General features: G+C 51.1%; 1 long non-coding RNA gene across 4 annotated transcripts; it reads left to right on the top strand.

Annotated features, from left to right (window-relative positions):
- Positions 1–10,299: 10,299 nt before the first annotated feature.
- Positions 10,300–14,790, top strand: LOC118700149 (uncharacterized). Of its 4 annotated transcripts, XR_004982194.2 has the most exons (7): positions 10,300–10,421; positions 10,941–11,005; positions 11,625–11,688; positions 11,943–11,969; positions 12,327–12,402; positions 13,172–13,293; positions 13,717–14,790. It is a non-coding gene; the product is annotated as an uncharacterized LOC118700149 (long non-coding RNA). The 4 variants fall into 4 exon arrangements; XR_004982193.2 differs by lacking the exon at positions 10,300–10,421 and having other exon boundaries at positions 10,796–11,005; XR_004982195.2 differs by lacking the exons at positions 10,300–10,421; positions 11,943–11,969 and having other exon boundaries at positions 10,796–11,005.
- Positions 14,791–17,315: the final 2,525 nt, after the last annotated feature.

The following is a 17,315-nucleotide window of genomic DNA, read 5'->3' on the forward strand; positions in this document are numbered from 1 at the left end:
CATAAAAATAGGGGGTACAATGAACCTTGTTTATTACTACCTCTGCCTAAATATGGTGATATTAAGACATCTTGAGATATGACTGAGGAAGCAGATAAATAACACACTAAAGACAAAAATTAAAAACCAAAATAAAGGATACATGTCCACATAGATGACCAACTTTAAACACACAGAGGACCTCAGTTCAATTTGTTCATCTGAGTTTTCTGTTTCATGGTACAATGAATTTACAGTTGCATTTCTAGCTGAGATCTGCCTTTGTCTCTTTATTACTTTTGGATAACAGAATCATTTTCTTTCCTCTCTTATGTCCAGTGAATTTATCTCTGGACAATTGCATTTCTCTTCAGTGGAACTTAGGACTGTCTGGCTGTAATTGAAGGAACTGGAGCTACAACACACTTGTACTGCCAACAGCTCAAAGTCAGCTACCAACTATATGCATTCAAAACCACATTCCTTCAAAAGCCTCCAGATTCTAATTCTAATGAAACCTTACAACACTCAAAGCAGCAGTTTGTTAATGTACCAGTTATTCTCAAAGAACCTTGCTTTCTTTGGATGTGTGCACAACCTGCTACTCTTTCTATCTTCTGAGCTATGAAATCAGCACATTTTCACCAAAGCGTGCACCAGAGTCTGCCCTGAGAAATCGGATCCCTCTCACCCCGAGCAGGCCCTGCTTCTTTTTCCCCGTACAACACACGCTGGCCACAAGAACTACAAAGCTTGTGGCTCTAGCACATTGCCCCCAAATCAATGACTACAGGGAGAGGAAAAGAACAAGCTTCTGACTGCTCCAACCAAGAGCCTTACTTCCACCTGTTACACAACATCTCTGCCTATCAGCACAGTCCAACACAGAAGAGCAGACAGACTAAATTTAAAACAATGGAAACTTTATTTAAATTGTATAAATCCAAAAGAAAACCATAAACATGAAGAATGATATCCATAAAGAAACAACTCTCTACACTGCCTATAGTCCAAGATCTATATGAGTCTGTCCTGAGAAGCACTCATAAATAAATGGGAATATATTCTTCGGGATTTCGTTCCTCCCTGCAGGTTGGGCACGTGCCGATAGTCTCCAGGGCAACAGGGAGGCACTCGCTGCAGAAGACATGGCCACACAGGGTTGCCACAAGCTGTCGTCCATGTTGCATAATCTGGAGGAAAGAATATCACAACATGTATTGAGAGGAAAGAATTTGAGTTTGCTGCTCTCTTGGCACCAGAGGCTCTATTTAGAGCATCTGGAATCAGTTAGACTAATGAGGGACCCAGAGATGTGCCAGTGCTAACTTGGCAAAGTCTTCTCCCTCTACATTCACCATCAACAAGTGACTTGTGGAGCTTCACAGCAAGGGCTCTGCTTCCAGCCAGCTGCCCACAGCACCCCACATCATCCAACTGACTTGTGCAGCTCCCCTTCTGGCTTTCTCCTCCCACAAAGCAGAAAGGACCATCACAGGTGGATCCTTACCTCTGAGTAAGAATCCATGCAAATGGGACACCTAATGACAACTCCTTGCTGTGCACTTGAGGGAATAGAACTAGAAAGAACACGCAGCTGTTAAGATCAGCACACTTCAATAGTTATTGATACATAACATCTCACATAATCATGCAACTGCACTGACTAGCCATGACACATTTCCTCTGAAGAACCCAGCTCTCTCTAAGTCTCTGTGTGCTGCATTTAATGAGGATTTGGGGTCTCCCTGTCCTGAGGGAAAGGGTGTCCTGGTTTCACCAGGAGAAAGGTGTAGTCAGTCACCCAGCTCTCGGATTTGATGCAAGTAATTCCCATTCCTTGCCATACCCCCACACTCATCACTCAGGTTCTGTGCAAGGTTGTACATCTGCCCTGGGCTGCCTTTTTCTCCCAAAATGCAAATGGTATCATTTGATCATCATGCAAAATGGGAGAGGGAGGGAAATACATAGAGTATGGGAAGGCCTCAAAGATAAACCAGGCACAGCAGTATAAGTTAGTGCTACACAGGAAAGAAAGAAAGGCACACGTTTGTGGAGCTCAGCACGGCTGCTCCAGGCTGAGCTGGGGAGCTGAAGGGCCGGGAGCCCTGGCTGCTGCCAGCACGCCCCAAGGGCAGGACTCGCAGGTGACTTTTGATCCAGATCGTCCCAGGCTATGCCAGAAGAGGCTGGGGTGGGAGGAACAAAGGGACTGGCCCTGCCAGGCTCTCTGGGCGTTGCTCTCCCTCGCTGTGTCCGGGCAGGGGCTGCGCTCGGTGCTGCCCGGCAGGAGCCGGGGGCGGTGCCGGGAGCGGCGTGTCCGGGTGTGCTCGGCACGGAGGTGATGATCCAAAGAGATCCCCGTCTGGCTGGAGTCCCCTTGGGCATGGAGGATGAACCGTGGAGCCCAGTAAAGAGAAGGGAAAGTGCTGATAGGGGTCCTGCATTTGCTGGCCCAAAGGACCCATGGTGTCTCTGCCCACCAAAGGTACAGGGAAAGCTATGAGGACTTTGAGGGCCAGCAACATCCAGGGACAGCTGGTGCTAAATCCTTTTGAACTGCCTTTCCCCTGCACGAGGGTCCAGTCCCCTTACTGCCCTGGGACTGGGACCAGTAAATTCATTTTGGGTTCCCTGAGTGCTCCCACTGGCACTAAGGGGTGATGTCTCCAAACCTATCAGGGATGGGAGACCCCTGCAAGCGAGTTCGTCTTCCTGAAACCCCACTTGTGACTGGCTCTGTCCTCCTCTGCCGAGCCAGGGCAGCAGAGAGACCTGCTGGGAGCCAGGATGGATGGTGGATGGAATGTGGCCATGCCCTGGGGACAAGCAGAGGCCAGGCCATGCTGCCAGGGCAGCACCCAGTGTCCCTGGACAGAGGCGCTGTGTCCTCTGCTCTTATCCTGAGCTTTGTCCTGGGCTCCAGCATCCTCATCCCAGGGGCTGCTTCCCATAGCCTGGCATGGAGCTACTGATGTTTCTAATTCCTCCTGTGAATGTTTCTGTGTGCAGGGATCATGTGGCTGAGGCACTGCAAAGCTGGTGAACCCTTTGGCTTGGCTGGGCCATGGTGGGGAGGTGAAGCTGTGTCCTTGGGTGGCCAAGGTGCCACTCAGGTCTGGGAAGAAGTGCCTGCAGTGTAACTGAGAGTGGAGCCTGGCAGCTAAAAAGACATTTCATGAGGATTAACTGGTCCCTTGCAAGGCTGCCACAATGGAAATCTGTCCTGAGTGGGATGGGTAAGCAGATAGTGATGGGGACATCACAGCTGAGGAGTGGGACAGTGCCCCACCACCTGCACTGGGTACTAGGAGGACGCACAAGGGAACTTGGAAAGAAGGGGTTAATGAGATGTAACAGGGAGCTTGGCTTTGAGCCCAAGGGGAGTTCTACAGCCCTGCACATAAAGGCCACAAAAAGCTGGCACTAGGCCAATTCCAGCCTTGTGATAGGAAAGGTGGGACAAACAGCCAGCACTCTGAGGGGTGAAATCCCAGGGACAGACTGAGCTGTGAGCACAGGCTGCCCAGCTACACGTGGATAACTGTGCTGGGGTGGCCTGCTGCCATCACAGCCTCTTCCATTCCATCCACAGCAGGGCTATGGTGGCAGCAGCAGCAGGGCCCTAGAGGTGCCTTGTTGTATTGCCTGGTCCTGGAGAGTCTCTGCCAAACAACCTCAGTCTCTTTGCAAAGGGCACAAAAAGATTCCAAGAGCTGGTGTCGGTGTGTAGTGCGACAATGGTATTTTCAGGAAAATACCAGGTATGTTTCAGGTATATTTCAGGAAAAGTGGTGGAAGAGGCAAATGATTCAACAGATCCTTTGCTGTATTCCAGAGCTGCTGTATTTGAAGGGGAAAATGCTCACTGGGGCTGATAAAGGATCAGCCAGACATTTCTCACGAGTTTGGAGAAAGCAGGAGGCTTGGCGGAAGCAGAACTTTGCAAATAAGCTCTGCTTATCCAGTTGACACTGGATTTTAAGTCGAGGATGTTGATCAGCAGCATGAAGCTGAGATAGAGGCTGATCATCAGCAGTGTAGCCCAGGCATCAGCACTGGGACCAGTCCTCTTCCTTCTTGATAGTGGCCTGAATAAAGGGGTCCAGGGCACCCTCAGCAAGTTTGCTGCATTTCCTACAGTGGGAGGAGCTGCTGAGACACCAGAAGGTGACTCTGCACCCACAAGGACCTCAACAGGCTGGAGCAATGGGCTGACGGAACCTCCTGAAGTTCAACCAAGGGCTGAACAGAGTCCTCCCGCTGGGGAGGTGCAGCCCCAGACCCCAACACATGGCATGGAAACCAGGAGGGACCGCCTGGAAGGGATCTGGGCAAACACTGAGGTGTGCAGCCCACTGCCAGGTGGGCCTTGTGCCACAGGATCTGTCTGTGGATGGGGAGCTCCTGGGTGTGGCCCTCAGAGCCCTGTGATGTCAGGCCGTGTCACTCATGGTCATTATGACGCCACCTGCGTAACTATAACCGCCAGCGTTGGGTAGTGCCAGCACACTCAGCTTGTGATCCACAGCAGCTGAGGAGCTTCCAAGCGCTGCCAGCATCTGAGGAGCCTCTGTGCTACCAGCGAGCGAGCGTCTTCTGTGTGCTGCCAGTGACTGAGGAACCTGACTGCTGCCAGTGACCGAGGAGCCTCCAAGTCCTGCCGGTGAGTGAGGAACCTCCAAGTCTGCCCGTGACTGAGGAGGAACCTCCAAGTGCTGCCAGCGACCGAGGAGCCTCTGAGTCCTGCCAGTGACCGAGGAGCCTTCGAGTTACTCCAGTGACCGAGGAGCCTTCGAGTCCTGCCAGTGACCGAGGAGCTTCTGAATTACTCCAGTGAGTGAAGACGACCATCTGAGTCCTGCCAGTGAGTGAAGAGGAACCTTCAAGTCCTTCCAGCGACTGAGTCCTGCCAGAGACTGAGGAATCTCTGAGTCCCACGAGAGGTTGAGGAACCTCCGAGTGCCCCGAGTGGAAGCCAAGCCTTCGAGTCCTGCCAGCGGCTGAGAGCAGTCAATTCCGGGAGCAGCAATGTCGGAGGCCAGGGAGGAGCCACCAGCGCCCCGAGCCGTCCGGGTGTGCCGCATCTGCGTGGATTTCCTGCACAGCCCCGCTGCTGCCGTGGAGCCCTGCGGACACGTGTTCTGCCACGCCTGCATCCAGCCCCAGGCTGCCCCTGATGCCGCCGCCACCTGCCCGACCTGCCAAGGGCCCATCGGGAGCATCCGCGTGCTGCAGGATCAGGAGAGCCGCGCCGGGCTGGTCCCGCGCCGCCCCCGCCGCCGCCTCCATCCCTTCGTGGTGCGCTGGCGCCAGCGGCAGCAGCAGGAGGCGCAGGAGGATGCGGCTCCTGGAGGTGGCCGGCGCCGCAGACTGGCTGATGGGGACAGGGCCCCAAGCCCTGTGCCCCGCCAGCGTCCCCGGAGAGAGCTGGATGACCTGCGAAGAAACGGGCTGGGACAGCGGCCACCGAGGGGAAATGAAGCCATGGCCGCAGGAGACAACCAGCACCGCCCCCGTGTGATCTGACTTGATGTGGATCCTCCACGGCCCGTCTGAACTGAAAACCAGCATGCTGAGAAGGGCCTCGTCTGATTTCTTCTTCCCGTTTACTTCAAGACTAGGAGAGTGGGAACTGTGGGAGGGAAAGCATGTAGTTGTAGAAACTTGGGGATAGAGTTCGATGTTGCTATTAGAAGATTAGGATATTAGGATGTTAGGATGTTTGTTAGGATGTTAAGGATGTTTGTTAGGATGTTTGTTAGGATGTTCGTTATGAAATAAACGTTTTTTCAATTTAAAGCGTTAGAAAGCAGTCATTCTTTATCAGCGCTGGACACACAGAAGCGTATCTATCTCCTTTAATCTGATGTGTGTGGTGAAAATTCACAAGAGGGTATTTATTCCATCCTGATCATACATATTCATTACAATGTGTCTCCTAGCTAATATGCTAACACCACTTCCCTAGAACTAATTTGCATGCGTTCACCTGTAACTGGAAGTCCTTTTTTGGTCCTGGAGGTCATCTAGCGGGGGGGGGGGGGGGGGGTCTCGTGGTCATATTCACTGAATGCTTCAGTATTACTGGTCACCTTTCTTTGAACTTTTTCTTTGGTATGCACTATTGTTTTTTGTTATGTAACTTGCAAAAACCCCTCTGTAGTCCTCTATCTTTTTCTCCACTGGTTCCAGCTACATTTATCCTCCTTCATGCGTACCTTTAATCTTTTTTGCTAGTTAGCCCTAAAGCTCTATTCAGCATCTTCAGGGGAACTGAAAATTTCTAGTCTCTGTGTTATTTATCAAGTCCCCCCTTTTCTTAAGACTGTCTCTTTTAGGCAAGTCCCAATCCTTCATTTTCCAGCCCAAAGTGCTGCAACAACTGTAACAGTTAATACAAACACACACAACGATTAGAGTGACTGCCATGAATGCATAACAAGGCAAACAAACATTAATAAGGCAAACAAACAGCAATAACTGCTGTGAAACACCCACCGCACTCTGTGAGGCGGCGCTGGACCCACGGTGGTGGTAACACCTTCCCTCTGCTTCACGTAATTATTCTTGGCTATCCCCACTTTTCTACCTTCTTTCTTTTCCCTTTTATGAAAAAAATAAAGGTTGAAATATCGCTTTGGATCCCAATATTTAACCTCGTTTGTGTTTTAAATCTCGCTTTCGGGTATGTTTAGAATCTAATTCTTTCCTCAATTGTGGATCGAGGCAAACTTGCCTCTCCTCCCCTTAAGGGGGATCTGAACACCCCAGCACCGGTCTGGGCTGGACTGGAGACACTGGGTGTTTTGATGGAAGGCTTCTCCTCCCGTTTTCCCTCACCCAGGAGCTGCCGTGTCACCGGGAAGGTGCGGTCCCGGGGGTGTCCAGAGGCTGTTTTGGGCTATCCAAGGGCTGCTTCGGGGTATCCCTGGGGTATCCAGGGGCTGTTTCGGAGTGTCCAGGGGCTGTTTCGGGGTGTCCCGGGCTCTCCCCTCACGCCGCTCCCCCTCCGGAGCACAGCGCCCCCGTGACGTTCAGCGAGGACGCGCCTGCACGCGGCCCCCCCACGCCCCTTGGCCGTTGGCCACGCCCCCAGCGCGACCCCCTTGCGACCCCCCCCCCGCCATGTCGGAGGAGAAGCCTCCGGTGAGGCGGCGAGAGGAGCGGCTGGAAGGGAGGAGCCGGCGGGAGGGGAGCGGCTGGAAGGCGGGGAGGGAACGAGGAGCGGCCGCCTCTCCTCGTCCCGGGGGCGCGGCTGTGGTGCGGCTCCGCCTCGCCCGCGGCGCGAGGCCGCGAGGTGTCCCGGCCGGGGGCAGCAGGGGCGGCCTTGGTGCCGCAGGATGTGGCGGGTGCTGTCCGGCCCGAGCCACAGAACTACTGGCAAATGAAGCAAAACAATTGAAGTCCAGCACGAGGATGGAGCAAGGGATCTCAGCTGGGCTTTGGGATGCAGCTGCTCCCAGTGCAGTAAGTGAAATACTTTTGTAAAAGCCAATAGAAAAAGCAACAAAGCCTAAATATCTGGGCTGGGAAAGCAGGTGTTGGATGTGCTCCTCACAGCCAACATGGAGTGCTGGGAAAAAGCATTGGAGAAGGACTGGAGAGAACTCATCCTCATGAGCTGGCCACGTGTGCTTGAGGCAGTGGGATGCTGGAAGCTCTTTAAAGGGTTGGAGGAGAAATCTCCCAGAAAGCTGTAAGTCATTGGCTGTCTAACATCACATATATATAAAATATAATATGAGGAAATATTGTTAATGGGCTTGATGACAGAAAGGAGGTGAGACAAGCCCCTGCATGCATGCTGGCTTGCACAGTGTCCACCAAAGGCTGCCCAATACATTTGCCTTCCAAGCAGGAATTTATTTAAGGGTCCACAGCTCCCAGGACAGCTGATAGGGATAGAAATTAAGCAGATGTTTGAGACAGGCCTTAAATGAGGGTGGCCCTACAAAACATAGAATGTCTTAGTATCAAATAATCAGTTGCCCGCAAGGGAAAAAAAAAAAGGTTTAAACTAATATAAAAAGGCAGGAAAGTGGCTGAGGTGGGATCCCACTCCAGCAGAGGAGCTGCCAGGAGGAAGAAGTCTGGCTCTGTAAAATTCCCGTTCCTAAACAATGGTGCTGGGAAGGTCGGTGACACGGGGGAGGTAGGGCTAATAATAACAAATACCATTAGAGTTATACCTTACATAGAGAAAACTGCACTGGAACTGGCTTTCCAAGAGCCCAGCAAAAAGCTTTTGTTTAATTTATGGGGCTCAGGCTATTTTTAGCTGGCGGATCCTCGGGGTTTTATCTGGGATCGCTGCTCTGAGCCAGCAACTGGAACATTTTAATTGTTTGCTCTGGATTTAGGGTGGGTTGTTATTTTTTTCTAAAGGGAGAAAGAGGAAAGCAGGTGCTGCGGCCTGACCTTGCTGGTCTCCAGATTTCCTTGGCAGCACCTTCTGGAGTGGGGAAAGCAAGTGGGTCTTGGAGCAGCTCTGTGCCTCCTGGGAGACTTTTTGGGGTGGTGCTGGGGGGCGATCAGCTGGAACCCCTCTCCTCCAGCCCAGCCAGCACCCCACACTCATCCCCAGCCCCTGCCAAAGGCCAGCAGCCAGCAGGTGAGAGGGTGGCAGGGGGACACCGTGTCTCCCCATCCTCTGGTTGCTATGCAGGTCTAAAAATAGCCTGGGCAGTGCGACAAGGAGGGAGCATCCCCTTCTTCCAGGAAAGCCAGAAGCGCTCCAGGGCTGCAGGCGGCCGTGCTTTGTTTGTCAGGAAAGCCCTTTGGTATCTGCCTGCAGCAGGGATGTGAGAGGAGCCATCTGCTCGGGGACAGGAGGTGTTTACAGCAGCAGCCCGGGCGCAGACGCCCTCTGCAGAGCCTGTCCCTGCTCGGAGCTTGGCCCCGGTGCAGGCAGACACCTCTCCCTGTGCTCCTGTAAAGGTGCTGGTGAGTTGAGGAGACAGAAGGGAGGCAATTAAAAGCAAAGCAAAACACCTCAGCCTTGAATATGCTGCCAGGAGAGGGTGAAGTACTCCAGGACCCCCATCTGCCTGCACCCTGAGCGTAGGCAGTGGGACAGGAACCCCAAAACACTCTCTGGAGCTGTGCTGTCCCCTAAGGGCCACTGGTTCTGCCAAGGGCTGCAGCCCAGCATCCCCTCCAGCTCTGCCCAGCCAGGATGCTGAGCCCCAGGGCACAGCTCTGGAGGGGCTGCCAGCAGCATTGCCAGTGCCCTGCATGGACACCAGCCCAGCTCTGGCTGTGCCCAGCCCCAGGGCACAGCTCTGGAGGGGCTGCCAGCAGCATTGCCAGTGCCCTGCATGGACACCAGCCCAGCACGTGGCTGTCACCCCCCATGCCAGCTCTCAGCAGCCAGCAGGGATTTCTGAGCTGCCCCAGGAGCTCCCAGCGTGGAGGAGACGGTGTTTTCAGTCCCCTCTGACCCAAGAGAATGTGGGATTGGCATTAAAGGGAAAACTTTAAGAAGTTTTTCTGAAGAACGGCAAAAAAAGCACAAGTTTTCAACCTTACTTCCTCCCTGCCTTTTTTTTTTCTCGTTTTTGTCTCCCTACAGAGTAAATCTATTTCATTTGGATCCTGCTGACACAAATAACCCCAGGTTTTGGGCTGAAACATCAGCAATCACCTCTTTCCATTGCTGGCCAGCATGGCAAGCTAATTTTAACCTCCCAAGCTCCCTCCCATCTCCTGGAGGTTGTCCTGTTGCAGCCAGGGAGTGCTAGAAAATAGTGCATTGCCCACTCATCCAGCCTCCTTCAAGGGAAATATTTATATGATGCCAAAGAGAGGGTTTCCGTGGCAGTGATGACTCTAGCACCGTCGCCTTGGAAACCACTTGAGGCCATCTTGAAGGGTTTGAAAATCCCCTTCAGAGACAAATAAGGAGAGGGAGAGGAAAGGCCACTGGGATCAGAGTGGTGTTCTGGTCTCCCCTGACTTTCCTTGCCTGCTCCTGCTGAGCTGGAGAGCTGAAAGAGCCCTGGCTGGGATAAAACTCTCCCTATGCACGTTTGTGGAGCTCAGCACGGCTGCTCCAGGCTGAGCTGGGGAGCTGAAGGGCCGGGAGCCCTGGCTGCTGCCAGCACGCCCCAAGGGCAGGACTCGCAGGTGACTTTTGATCCAGATCGTCCCAGGCTATGCCAGAAGAGGCTGGGGTGGGAGGAACAAAGGGACTGGCTGCCGCTGCTGTGGGCGGGGGCGGACGAGCGGCTGCGGAGGCGGCTCCGCGGCGTGCTCAGCCTTGCGAGCAGAGAGCGCTCGACAGCGCTGGAATGACACGGCTGCTGAGTGCCTCAGTGCTCGTGGCTCTTCCTTCCACGCAAACAGATGGAGCGGCATCGCTGAGCAGTAAAACACAGCGATGGCCCGGAGAATGGCGAGCGCAAGGAGCGCCGGGCTGGATCCTTCTGATGGCACAGGTGCGATCCGCAAACTCAGCCCCTTGTGCCCCTACCCTCCCGACCCCCAGGGGAAATGCTCTCCAGCCTCGAGCTGCTGCAAGACAAAACGTGTGATTTGACACTAGGGTCCGGAAAAGGTTTCCGTTTAGATTAGCAAATGCCTCAATTGTTCTTGGTTACATCCTAGGATCGGTTTTAGGCAGTGACTTTATACCGCTTGTCGGAATTTCTTGTGCAATGGTAAGAAAATAGGCAGGTCTGATACTGGTTTCGCTTTTTTTCTACTTCATGTTCCATGAGCTGCTTTTATCCAAGCAATTGTTTTAAAGTCTACTGTAGGCGTTTCTGGTTCACTTTTTTTTTTTCTTTGCAGCACCCGTGACTTTTTTTTTTTTTTCTCTAAATCGGCAGCAAATATAGCTGAGTAAAATTACCTTGGTTTTCTTCCTTCTTAAATGTTTTTATTGATAATCCTATTTGAATATGCAGAACAAGTGGGTATGTCCTGTAATATATCCTAGCTTTTCTTGTTTACAGGGTACTCAGAAAATACTTTTCCCTTAGAGTCCCACTGAAACATTCTCAGTGCAATCTCCGTTAAGGTATGTGTTTACAAATAAGCCACCATCAGCTGAGATATTTGCCTGTGTACCTTTTCCTGTAATTCAGAGCTTGCGTTCTGTGGTTTTTATGGTAAACCTATCAAACTTGTGAAACTGTTTTGCAAGTCTTAATCGTTGAAGGCAGCAAGAAGTGGTTTTAAAGCCTGTTCTTGAGTAGACAAAGGGAAAAAGTGTGAATTTGATGCTGAACTTGTCCTTTTTCATTTGACTTGCCTTGAATGATTTAGGAAGAGAGAGAACTAGAAAAAAGAGAGAAATAGAATTGGTTCTTGAGCCCTCCTAAAATGCTCCCCATGATTCTGTGTGAAGCCAAAGTGAAGGGTGATGGAACAGAGCCCTGTGCTTTAGAAGGAAATCAATTTCAACCTGATCTCCACCCTGAGTCTCCCTAATTTCTGTTTTTAAAATGCAAACTAAGTTTAGGAAGTGTTGGAAGTTAGTATTTTGGGGAAGAAATGGCAGTTGCACCAACCGTTCCGTTTCCCAGAGGCTCTGGGAACGATTCATTTTGTAAGCGCTGTAACTGCAATCGGTTGGTGGTTCGGGGTTGGAATGTGCACTTGCCCTCCTCTAAAGCACTCGTTCATTTGCATTTCAGTGCCAGGAGTCTGGAGAAACTGGAGAAGAGCCCAAGAGACATTTTTCATCCTGAGATACAAAAGGTAGGAAGTGACTTTTTTTGTTTGGTTCTTTTTCTTTATGATTTCCTGGAAATAGAAGTAATTAAGTATAGATACTACTGGTTTGTTTCTTCCAGTAGCTAATAAGAATAAGAATAATAATCTAATACTACTTAAACTGTCTCTTTATCCATTGAACTGGCCATTTAAAATCCAAACTTCTAAACACAAATAAAACCATCATCCTTGTAAAATCTTTAATAGGAGGGGGCTAAAGATGCTGTTTTTGTTGACAGGATTTATTGGTTCTTGAAGGGCAAGAGGTGAGTCCAAGCCTAACTACTTCTTGCTCACAGACCCGTCCGGTGAGTACAGCTTTGTATTTTGATGGGCTTTTGATGACTTCTAAATCAATTGCTCGTTACAGTAAAAAGAAGTAATGTTTTTTTGAACCTGACAGCAAAAATAACTTGAAGCACCAACTTAATAATAATTGATCACCCATCTAAGTTAATGGTTTTATGCTATACTATCAAAGTTTAAAGGTAAATTATCGTGTAGTAGGAGATAGTATAAAATGTATGTTCTGATGTGTAGGATGTATGCAAAGATTAGAGGAACCAAATTGTTATGTCTTCTGTTTGACTGTTTACCAAATAATATTTGGTTTTATTTTCCAGGGATCGGTGAATTTTAAATTTGGAGTCCTCTATGCTAAGGATGGTCAGCTTACAGGTGATGAAATGTTCAGTCATGGTGAGTTTTCCACCTTCTCCTTAATTGTTTTGCTCATCTGAAAAAAAAAAAAAAAAAAAAAAAAGGTATGTTTATTATTTGTTACCTTGTTCTGTCCGTTTCCTCAGTATTTGCTGGAGCTCTGCTTACCCAAGCTTTGGGTAAAACAAGCTTTGGGTTCCTTCTGTCCCACTGGGTGTTGCCCAGTTTGGTTGCATCTGGTGAAATTCACCCTGAGCCCTTACAGAACCAGCTCAAACCACGTGAGAGCCATTCGCAGCTCTCTCAGGACACCCGGAGGAGGATGGGTGACGTTTCTGAGCATCTGGCAAGTGTACTTCTATCAAAACTCGGCCTGTGTAATTTCTGGGGAAAACCCTTCTGTATCCTGGAGGGTTCCTCAAACTCTGTTGAGGATCCAGTTAGCAGTTGCTTACCTGGATGGTTCCAGCTCCTCAAGTTAACACTTGTACTCTTGCCCTGTAGTTTAGATCTATTGTAGTTTTGTTATTTTGCACGATTTTACGTCTTTGGAAAATAACGTGCGTTTCACTCTTTGGAACCTCTCGGATCATTCTTTGGTGCAGCACCACCTAATGGGACACTTGGCTGCTGTGCTGAAGGGCTTGGTTACTAGGATTGTAAATCCCGGAGAGTTTGTAAGTCTTCTGTCCCCAGGGAGGTATCACGCTTTGTTCACTCTGTTTGTCAGGTGCTGCTTCTCGTCGGAAGTATTAACTTCAAACTGCCCTGTTCTTTTTTTAACTTTTTTTCCTGATTCTCTCCGTAGGGCAGGGAAGGACTCTCGTATCCTGGTTGTCAGACTCAGCGCTGCCCGAGAAGATACAGAGAGTGTAAAAATCATAAGAAGCAAATAGGACTGCAGAGGAAACAAACTGGAGAGAACAAAAGGTGATATTGTTCTCCTTAGCCTGGATTAGAAACATCCCCTGTGCTTTGATGCCGGTGGCTGCCAGGGGCTCGTTAGGTCTTTTTAGGCAGGTGTAGGTGTTCACTTGTAGGTTCTATTTTTTGGCAAAGGACCATGAGAGAAGTTTATTTCTACATCCAAATAAACATTCATCTTATCTGAACATAACCTGTCATCCCATTTCTGACGTTAAGGACTCCTGTATAAATACTTGGGGAGGTTTTCTTTGTCGTTTCTGAATGGTTCCATTTTGGTTCCATCTACCTGCCGGATACTTGAACGAGTCTGAGGTGGTTTAATTGCATACTGCTTCCTTGAAATTCTGTTGGTCTCTGCTTGGAACCCTTCTTGTAGTGCTTAATGAAAGACTTCTGATGGTGTTTTCTTGCCTGTTTGTGTTTAAGGTCGTGCTCTGATGCATTTACAGAAACCATGGCAGGAGAGAGTCAGCTGCTGGAGAAGAGGAGACAGTATTATCCCTGTGCAGCATAGAACTGCGCTACTGCTGTGCCATCAGCTGTGTCTGCACTGAAAGTAGCCACCTTCACTTGTAGGTAGCTCCTTGGTGCTTTAGGACACGCTGAGGGATTTATTCCTTTTGGGATCCACGATGAGAATTCCCAAGAGAGGTAGTAATAAGGTATGAGATTGGAAAAAAGCCTGTGTCCTTGGAATGTTGTTGTTGTCGTCAAAAGTTAATTTTTCCTTCTTTCTTAGCCAGTAGTCAGCTTTTTGCTTTATTTTTTGTGGGATCAGTACTTGATTGTTTAAAAAATTGCTTCAAAATAACTGCAGCGGCTGGCCACCAGGACCTTGTTCAGATTTGCCTATTTGCTTGTAGCTAAAACGTTTCCATATTGTTTCTCGTTCTATTGAAGAAACTGCTGCCCAGTCAACTAAGAACTGAACATCTATCTGTCTAGGACATGGGGAGAGGATTTAGGTCGTGTCTTTGTTTCCAGAAAAAAGTTCCAGTGTAGTTTCTAACTAGAGGCAAAGGGGGGGGTGAAGACTCGGGGCTCTGATGCCGTTGGGGGCACCCCGAGGTGCCCAGGAGAGGGAGCCCCACTGCGGTGCAGGAGCAGGTATGTTATCACGTACTAGAGAGCAAATGATAAATAGAAATAGGAAAATTATAAATATAAAAATATTTTTTAAATCGTTAAAGAAAGCGGTTTTTTTTACTTGCCAGTAGGCAGGGTTTTGATGATAAAAATGATAAATACAAAGAATATGAAGGTAGAAATCTAAGTCTAGAAATATATCATAAATACGTACAGATAAAGTTTAAAACTAGAAGAAAAAATCAGTTGCAGCAGTAGATACGATACATAATATAAATAATACTTTAAATACATGTCTAGAATTTTATAGATATTATAGATAATTATTAATAGATTGCATCAAAAGAAACCATATATATAAATGTGAGTATAACTATACAAAGTATAAAAATATTTCGATACCGTTTAAAAGAAGGTGTTTTCGTGTATTTTTTTGGTTAGAGATGGGGTTTTTATTTGGATTAATAGAAGTATTCTAGAAATATAAATCTAACTATAGAAAGATACAATCGATAGAGAAAGATATTTCTAAAAACACAACCGAACGACGCCGCCTTCGGGGGAATCGCACGAGCTCGGCCGAAGCAAGGCGAGAGCGGCCGACCCTGACGGCCTCGAGCGAACCGAGGCGAGCGGAGCCGAGGCGCGCCCAAGGCACAGAGCGGCTGGGAGTTGGGCCGAAGCGAGCCGAGCTCTGCCGAAGAGGCGAATGCAGGCGCCAAGAGCCGAGTTGAGGCGACAAGAGCCGACTCGAGCCGAGCGTCTCCGGAGCGAGCCGAGCTCCGCCGAGCGCAGCATCCCGGGCAGGGCGAGGCGCCGGGCCGGGCTCGGGGTGCAGCCGGGGCTCTGGGAGGCTTCCCCGCCTGTCCCTCTCTCTAGCCCTCCTTCCTTCTCCCCGTATTCGCCTTCTCTCGCTCCCTTTCCCCCATTCCCTCTCCCCCCACAAACCCGGCTCCTTCCTGTCCTGTCCCTAGCCCGCTACTCCCTTCTGTTCCCCCTCTCTCCTTCCTCTGCCCAGCCTCCCTGTACCCTCGTCCCGGGCTTTCCCTTCCCGTCCCGCTTTCCTGCGCAGCCCGAGCTCCCTCGCCGCCCTTTCTCATGCCCTGCTCTCGCTCCTCTCTTCCCGTGCCCCCTTTCCTTCTTTGCCCCGCAGCCGCGGGGCTCGGGCTGCCGGAGAATAAAGCCCCGAGGGCCGGAGCCCGGCGCCCCTGGGCCCTTGCAGGAGTCCCCGCGCGGGGCCGGAGGCTCTCGGCGGATCCCCCCGTGCCGCTCAAGCAGCCCGGCCGACAGCGCCGGAGCTGCGGCTTTGCCGGCATCGCGCTGAGAGCGGCCCCCGCCCTGTGCCGGGCCGTCCCCGCCGTCTGTGCCGCTCCCTCTCTCGCTGCCCCCGGCCCGTGACAGCGAGGCTGGGCAGGAACCTCAAGCCTTCTGGGGGCTGCCCCCGCTTTCTTGTTGCAGCAGAATCCCTTGCTGGGGCCATGCACGTGTGGGAAGGGCTTGGGGGAAGCGCTGCGCTGCTGTCCAGGGCAGTCGGATTCGTTCTGAGCCTTCTTTGGGGGTCAGGAAAAGGGGGGGGGGGGGGGTGAAGACTCGGGGCTCTGATGCCGTTGGGGGCACCCCGAGGTGCCCAGGAGAGGGAGCCCCACTGCGGTGCAGGAGCAGGTGGGGGGCGGGCGAGGGGCGGGGGTCACGCTGGGTGCCGTCCCCCAGAGGGACCCAAAGCTGCCACCAAATGCACAGGGAGGGAGGGGTGAGTGGGTGTAGGATGCTAAAACCTGGCAAGGCGTTCGGTTTTCTAGGTATTGCTAAAGAATAGGAATTGGTCTCTAAACTCAGCTGGGGAGAAACCCTCTCTACGCACTCATTTGTTTCCAGGAATGTAGAAGGTTCCGACTGGAGATGGGTAGTAGTTCTGAAGATATTGCCGTGAGGTTTTGATCTAGGAACGGACCGAGCTGTGCCCTGGAACCCTCAGAACAGCTGCAGGGGCTGAAGGCGATAGAAGGGGCTCTCTGGCACCTTTTGCCTCCGTTCTCTGCCAGCGCCCAAATCGTGTCGCAGTCCCGGAAGAGGCGCTTGTCATCCCGAGAGCCAAAAGGAAGACGTGTAAAATCCCAGCTCTGCCTTGGGTTTCGTGTGGGTTTTTTACTTCGTATTGATGTCATTCCAGAGAGCGAGGAAAGAAGAAATGTGACCGGGTCCCACTATTACTGTGTGAAGGCTTTTTTGAAAGGCTGCTGTATTTCTATTGTCTTTTTCCACTCCAAGCTTGACTTTTCCCTTTGTTTTACGAGCTCTGCTGCATTGGGTGTCCCAAGGAGGGCGGGGTTCCTCAGCAGGGCTCTTAGGAGGTGGCACTGATTCTGCTTTTTCTGAAGGCGTCTCAAAGCGTGCTACCAGAATGACGGTTTTGTGCACTGGAAAGTTTTCCCTCAGCGCCATCAGCGCACGTCCGTGTCTGAATTGTGGAAGCAGACGGACTAAGAACAGCCAGCACCCGGAGCAGATGTCTGTTGGCTCTGTGTCTGTGAGAAGCGGGCTGTGTGCTGAACGGGGAGAGGTGCTGTTGGAGAGTGGCATCAGCGCCAGGTGTGAGCTGTGAGGATGATGAGGGGCCGGCTCCTGCCGGGGGGGGGGGGGGGGTGGGGGGGCGAGGCTGTTTTAGGGGGAGGCTTCGCCTCAGCTCCCTTTTGCATGGAGCTGCTGAGAAGAGGGGTTCATGGGGGGCTCCCGGGGCTGTCTCATGGAAGGACTGCGAGAGCTTCTCGCAGCGTCTGGGCGAACACCTGGATGCGCGCTTGGAGACGCGGAGCATCGCTTCAAGGAGGTGCCGAGGGACGAATCTTTGTGCCGGGAAGCAGCAGCCGAACGGGTGAGCGCGTGTGGATTTGGAGCGGGGACTTTGGTCCTTTCCCTTTTCGATTTGATCTTGGCAGTCC

The sequence above is a fragment of the Molothrus ater genome, unplaced genomic scaffold (assembly GCF_012460135.2).
Source record: "Molothrus ater isolate BHLD 08-10-18 breed brown headed cowbird unplaced genomic scaffold, BPBGC_Mater_1.1 matUn_MA518, whole genome shotgun sequence".
NCBI classification, from domain to species: domain Eukaryota; kingdom Metazoa; phylum Chordata; class Aves; order Passeriformes; family Icteridae; genus Molothrus; species Molothrus ater.